We start from the raw sequence: 6,891 nt of genomic DNA on the forward strand, positions 1-6,891 counted from the left end.
TTGATTTTGATGGAGAACACAATTTACATATTGCTAACATGGATTTTTCTGATCCTGTTTTTCCTTTTGAGGCATTCGATGATGATGATATCATCGAAAGCATTGAAGAAAATCAAGATATTGCTGGAAGTGAAAGTGGAACGCAACTCTGACAATAGAGGTAATATGTATGAATTATGAATTATGACTATATGAACTGTGATTTGTGAATCTGTTATTTTGTGAACTCAAAACTAGAGTATATTTCTTGTTGAATGTTGAACTTAAGTCTGTTGATTGATAATGATATTGATATCATGATTAGCAAATTGCTGTTTTGATGTTGTTATTTAATAATTTTGTGGTTTATGACAATTTTTTGTCATGTATATACTATATACATATTAATATTATTACAATAAATTAATTAATGATAATAATAATAATAATAAATACTCTCACTGCACCACCGCACCTAAATTTTTTGAAATGTGCCACACCGGCACCCGCACCTTGGTGACATAGCTTTTAATCTCTTTTTATCTAACAAATCAAGCTGCATTAGCCTTTTTTGCTGATATTGATGTAAAGGAAACTCTATAAGAGAAGTGAACTTCAAAGCAGGTTTCAATACATGTAATGGTAAAACCACTTCAGTTCCATAGACTATCTCTACTGGAGTCGCATTTGTCAGAGTTCTCATGGTGGTGTGATATGTCCATAGAGTGGTATGCATCCTTTCATGTCAATCTCTTCTAGTTTCTACTGTCCTCTTCAAGATGCGGCTCAGGATCTTGTTAGTGGCCTCTACTTGTCCATTGCCTTGGGGGTAATAAGAAGCTAAGAAATGATGCATGGTATGGTACTTGCTGCACAACTGTCTCATCTTTTCATTTTTTAAATGAGTCCCCTTGTCAGACACTATCATGAGGGACTCCAAATCTGCAAAGAAGATTTTTGTGAATGATGGACACTACATGACGCCCTTCCACTATTATGAGTGTGACGACTTCTACCCATTTGGTAAAATAGTATGTTGCAGCAAAAAAATACTTATGGCCATTGGAAGCTGCAGGAGATATTGGTCTGACTACATCGAATGCCCACATTGAAAATGGCCAATGAGTTGTCATAGAATGCAAGTGAGAGGCTGATGCATGGATTACTAGAGCATGCAGTTGACATTCTTTACATTTTTTGATGAACTGTTAACAATCTTTTTGCATAGTAGGCTAATAATATCTTGCTCAAATTATCTGTTTGTTGAGGGTTTGGTAACCAACATGGCCCCCATAGTCTCTTCGATGTGACTCTTTGATGACTTCCCTTGCCTAATCTTCATTAAGGTACTGAGAGCATTTAATACTAAATCCACATTTGTATAGCACTCCTGCAAGAAAAAAGTACCTTGCTGACATACATTGAATTACTTTCTGTTCATTTTTTGGCATTCCAGTCAAGAATTCTCAGCTTTCAATGTATCTTTTAATGTATTGATACCAAGGCATATTCCCCTCTTAGATATGATGTACATGCTTCATTGTTTCAAAAGCATGGTCTTTTAATCTTCCAATCTCAAAAGAATGGATTGCTTCATTGGTTCGAAAGGTGATGATGGACCCTAGACTCCCGAGACCATCCGCAATAGGGTTACCTTCTCTCTTTATGTGAGCCAGTTGTACTTCTTCAAACTGACGGATCAAAGTGGTAGCGATCTCTTGATATGGCACCAATTTTTCGTCTTTGACTTGAATTTTTCCATTCACTTGGTTTACGATAAGTTGAGAGCCGCCGAAGACAAGTACCTTTTTCACTTGAAAACTTAGTAAAGAACGAAGTCCTTGTATGAGGGCTTCATATGCAGCCATGTTATGGGTACATAGAAAGTCAAGTTTCAAAGAGTACGGGATCATTTCATCTTCTGGAGTGATCAGTAAGATGCCTATACCAACTCTCATCATGTTTCTAGATCCATCAAAGTACATTTTTCATATCAGAATTGTTTCCAAACTAACTCTCATCACGTTTCTAGATCCATCAAAGTACATTTTTCATATCGGAACTATTTCCAAACTTATTACGTGTTCGTCCAGAAACTCATCGTTAGTTTTGATCTCAATGTATTGTGGAAAATATGTTGACTGATCTGCAATTGCTTGTCCTTTTATTGACTTCTGGGACACATATTCAAGATCATATTGCATGAGCAGAACTTGCCATTTGGCGATGTGTCCATTAAGGAAGGGTTGCTCCAAGATGTACTCAAGAGGATTTAGCTTGGAGAGTATCTTGACCTCACAAGCTAACAAATAATGTCTCTGCTTCTGACACATCCAAACCAATGCTAGATAAGTTTTTTTTATTGGAGAGTACTTCTTCTCGTACTGGACAAAAGTTTTGCTAATGTAATAAATTGCATGCTTGATGCGACTTCCTTCTTCATATTGTGCCAAAAAGCTGCCACATGCTGACTCATTCACTGTGATGTAAAGCAGCAATGGTCTACCCAACACCGGGGTTTTAGAATTGGTAGATTTATGAGGTATTTCTTGATCTTCTCAATGACTGTTGACATTCAAAACTCCATTCAAACTTGACGCATTTCCTTAACAGTTGGTTGAATGGTTCGCATCTCAGGGCTAGATTGGAAATGAATCGTCTGATAGACTGGATTCGCCCTTGCAAGCTTCGCAACTCCTTGATATTGTTAGGTGGTGGCATATCAATGATTGTTGTAGCTTTGGTGAGATCCATCTCGATCCTTTTCTTACTGACCAAGAAACCCAAAAGTTTACCTGATTCAATCCCAAACATGCATTTTTGAGGATTCAAGCGAAGCTTGTACTGCAAGAGTCTCTCAAACACCTAGGCGAGGGCTTCAATGTGATCTTCTCTTCTCTTGTATTTGATTAATATGTCATCGATATATGCATCCATGATTTTATGCATCTGGTCACGGAAGATAGCGGCCATGGCTCTTTGATAAGTTGCACCAGCATTCTTCAATCCAAACGGCATCACAGTATAACAAAAGTGCCCTAGGGTGTAGTAAAAGTGGTTTTATGTTTATCTTTGACTGCTAATTTGATTTGGTTATATCTAGAACATCCATCCATAAAAGTGAACATGGCATGACCTGCAGTACTGTCTACCAACAAATCAACGTTCGAAAGTGGATAATTGTCTTTTGATGTGGCTTTGTTCAAGTCTCGAAAGTCGATGCATAATCTGACTTTACCATTTTTCTTAGGGACCACCACAATGTTAGCCAACCATTCGAGGTAATCGATAGCACGAATCAATTTTGTCTTTAGTAGGTCCTCTAATCCCTCTTTTACAGGCTCTTTTAGTCGAGGATCAAGTTTGCATAACTTTTGCTTAACTGGCTTGCAACTAGGATTTAAGGGCAAATGATGTTCAACCAACTGAAGGTTTAAGCCTTGCATGTCTTCATAAGTCCAAGCAAAAGCTTCTTGGTTACTTATAAGAAAGTCCACCAATCTTTTCTTCTTATATACTGACAAACTGGTTCCAATTTAAAGGATTTTAGGATTCTCACTAGTTCCAATATTAATCTCTTCAATTGAATCATTAACCAAGGATGAGGGATGTTCTTGTTTCTGAATCTGAGTGAATTCCTTGTTGATGAAATTTTGGATAATGTTTTTTATGACAAAATTATCCTCAATGTCATGACCAGAGGCACGATGAAACTTATATAGTTTTTTTTTATCTCCTCCCATCATTTTTGGAAGCTCTGATACTTTTGGCAAGACGATAGTTCCTTTGGCAAGGAGGTATTCTAGGATCTTCTCACTGAACTGACTGAGATGAGTGAATTTGTGGTCATAACCTCAGCCTGGGTGTTTGTTTTTCCTTTCATCATTGCCTTTGGGAAACTGTGTGTTCCTCTTATGATTGATTTCTTCGTCCAGCTTATAACTGGTGTTGTTGTCCTTTCAAATCTCGGCATTAGCTACGAAGTGTGCAGGCAACTGTGTCTTTCCTCCTTTCTTTCCATCTTCCTTATTCTTAGGAGCAATGATTCCACTAACATCACCTTCCTCAATTCCTTCCTCTATTGAATTTGTTTGTTCAATCAACTCAGCAAAAGTCTTGATTGGGGCATTACGGATGAGACTTTTCAAGGGCGGGCAAGATTTTTTCTAATGAGTGACAAAGCTTGTGTTTTAGAAATGGGTTCCTTCATCATGTTGCATTGAATTCTGCATTTTTAGATGAATTCTCGAGCCTTTTCTTCTTGTTTCTGACGGAGACTGCAAATGGTACTGAGGGTTGGGGCCATAGGAGCATTTTGCTCAAATCTTTCGACAAACATGTTAATCAATTTGTCAAATTCCTTTAAATTTGACCGGGTTGACATTGTCTTTGTACCATTGCGCCGCGATACCATCAAGAATTTTTGGAAAATAACGAAATAAAGCTCTATCATTTGTCTAGATTTTGTAGCAAGCATTGAAGAAGGTTGAAAGATGAACGTGTTGGCATGTGGTTCCATCATATTTGACGAACTCCTTGGGTAAGCCTTTCACGTCTTCGTCCCATTCAATACCAAGGTAGTAATCATCACATGAGTATGAGTGTTTTCTTTTTCCCCTGAGTTCAAGGTTATTCATTCTTTTCTCCATTTCATAAAACATGCACTTAGTTGGAGTTTCATCATCACTTGATTCAACTAATTCTGGCTTTGTCTTTTTCTTCTTTCCCTTGATCTCTTTTACTTTTTCTTCAAAACTTCACTGTCCGAGCTACTGCTGGGGATATATTTTTTTGTCTTTTTGCCTTTTTTGGTAGGCTTTTTCTTTCTTTTGGATTTTTCTTTCGAACTTCAAGTGGTGATAGGGCTAGGTGAGCTACTTTCCCATAATTTCTTTTCCCATCTTGCTTCTCTTTGTTGTCTTTTTCTTCTTGAGAGGAAGTAGTTCAGGTTTTTCCTCCTTACTGGTTACTGAATCTGAACCCAGATAATCTTCATCCCAATCTAAAGGAGAAGTTTTGTTGTTTTTCTTCTTTCTCTTCTACTTGACAGCTTTTTCAATTTCTGATTTTGGAGTAAGCATCAGGGCCTTTTCTTCTTCTTGTTCCTTTAGAAATCGCTCCATGAACAACCAGAACATAAGGTAGCCTTCTGGCTCAATTGTTGGGAGGTCAAATGTTTTTGGCCTAAGCTAGGAAGATGAAGTCTCGTTCTGAGGAGTCTGCTTATCTTGTGATTTTGTTTCAACCATCTTATTGGCTTTCAAGTATCCACCTTATGAGACAAGAAAATGAGAGTCATTTGAGGAAAATGATGACAAAATGAAAGTTCATATTGCATAAAGAGTTTTAAAAAGTTACATTCAAAGAAAACACCAACAAAGATGACAATGACATAAGGAGTGCAAAGTTGACAACATAAACTTTCAGGGAATGATTGATGGTGGTCGGTTGGTATCCCACCACTCGGCATATTCCTTCTTTACCACTGGGCCTGTGAACCAAGTGTATCAGATCTGTGTCTTCCATTTTTGTCGAGCCACTGCAAACAATGCTGCCCATTGAGGAGAACTGAGGTCAAATTCGAGAATAGCTTCGATTGGTGCATGCAAAGAAACTATCTTCTGCTCTGAGAGAACTGTGTCGCGCATCTATCAGCACAATAATCAACTATGAAGTAAGGGCCCAAGAGTGTGGTACACCTATGATGATGGTGAGTGTATTGAGGCGGGCCCTGATGACGATCACAATAGTCCCAAACGATCTCATCTCCATCCAACTGATCGATCAGACAACGGTATTGTTCTAAGATTGTCAATGCTCCATCAGTGTTTCTGAATAGATTGGTTTGGGGTCCCGTGTGCTTGAGGAACCACAATTGCAAAGCATATGTGCATCCTTCTATAAAGAACATCTCCAACGGTGAAGCGGGTGAGTCCTCAGTAATAAAAAGTCAAGGTTGTCATTGCTACAAACAAGTGTCAGGTCCCACTATGCCCCCCCCCCCCCCATATCCGAAAAAATTGGGCAACACGAACATTTAGGAGGTCACTTCCACTGGTGAAAAGGGTCACTCCCACTGTGCAAAGTATCATACAATGTTAATTTCTTCCTATGGCTTTTCGAGGTAAAGTGGAAGGCTCAACATAGGCTCCAAATTCTTCATACAAGTTTTTCAGGTTAATGCTTTGGTTTTCAAGGTTCTCTACTAGAGGCCAAGTTTTTCATCCAGTAAAGGGAGCAATAAGGTCATTTGCATGAACCTTGGTCGGGTTCATGAGGAATTGTTTTTTCAATGGTTCATTTGGGTCACAAGTTGGGGTGGGGAGGTCTAGTATTTCAGCAAATTCGTTTAATAACATTGTCATTTTTCCCCATAGAAACGAAAAAGAGGAGGTCCTTGGGTTCCATTGCTCGACAATTGCGTGCACCAAATTTCCATCCACTGATCGCACTCCTCTGGCTGCCACTGTCTTGAGCTCACATTCTTCAAAATAAAAAAGAAACATCCAACATAATGTGGATGCCAAGACCAATACCATTCGGGGGCCAAAGGTTTAAACTCAAGAGAGATGTAAGTAGACCGTTCAGACCCTTCCCCAAAGAGGATATGACCATAAGAGAAGGTAACACCACATTGGAAATAATACATCTTGAATGATGACTCTGAAGAGTAGAGATTAGATTAGTAAAAAAGATTGACTAGGTTGACAAAAACAATATGGAGTAGAGGTATATAATGAGGTTGTAAAACATCACACAAGGTTTTATGCACATCCATATGACATTTGAAATAATTTTGGACAAAATAGATATATGAACCTAATTGAGATAATTTTGTGTCATGATAATCCAATGTCAAGTTATGCTTATATACTTTAGCTGAATCACTTAGTAGCATAGATTCTCCCTTGG

The sequence above is a fragment of the Nymphaea colorata genome, chromosome 10, assembly GCF_008831285.2.
Source record: "Nymphaea colorata isolate Beijing-Zhang1983 chromosome 10, ASM883128v2, whole genome shotgun sequence".
Taxonomy (NCBI): Eukaryota; Viridiplantae; Streptophyta; class Magnoliopsida; order Nymphaeales; family Nymphaeaceae; genus Nymphaea; species Nymphaea colorata.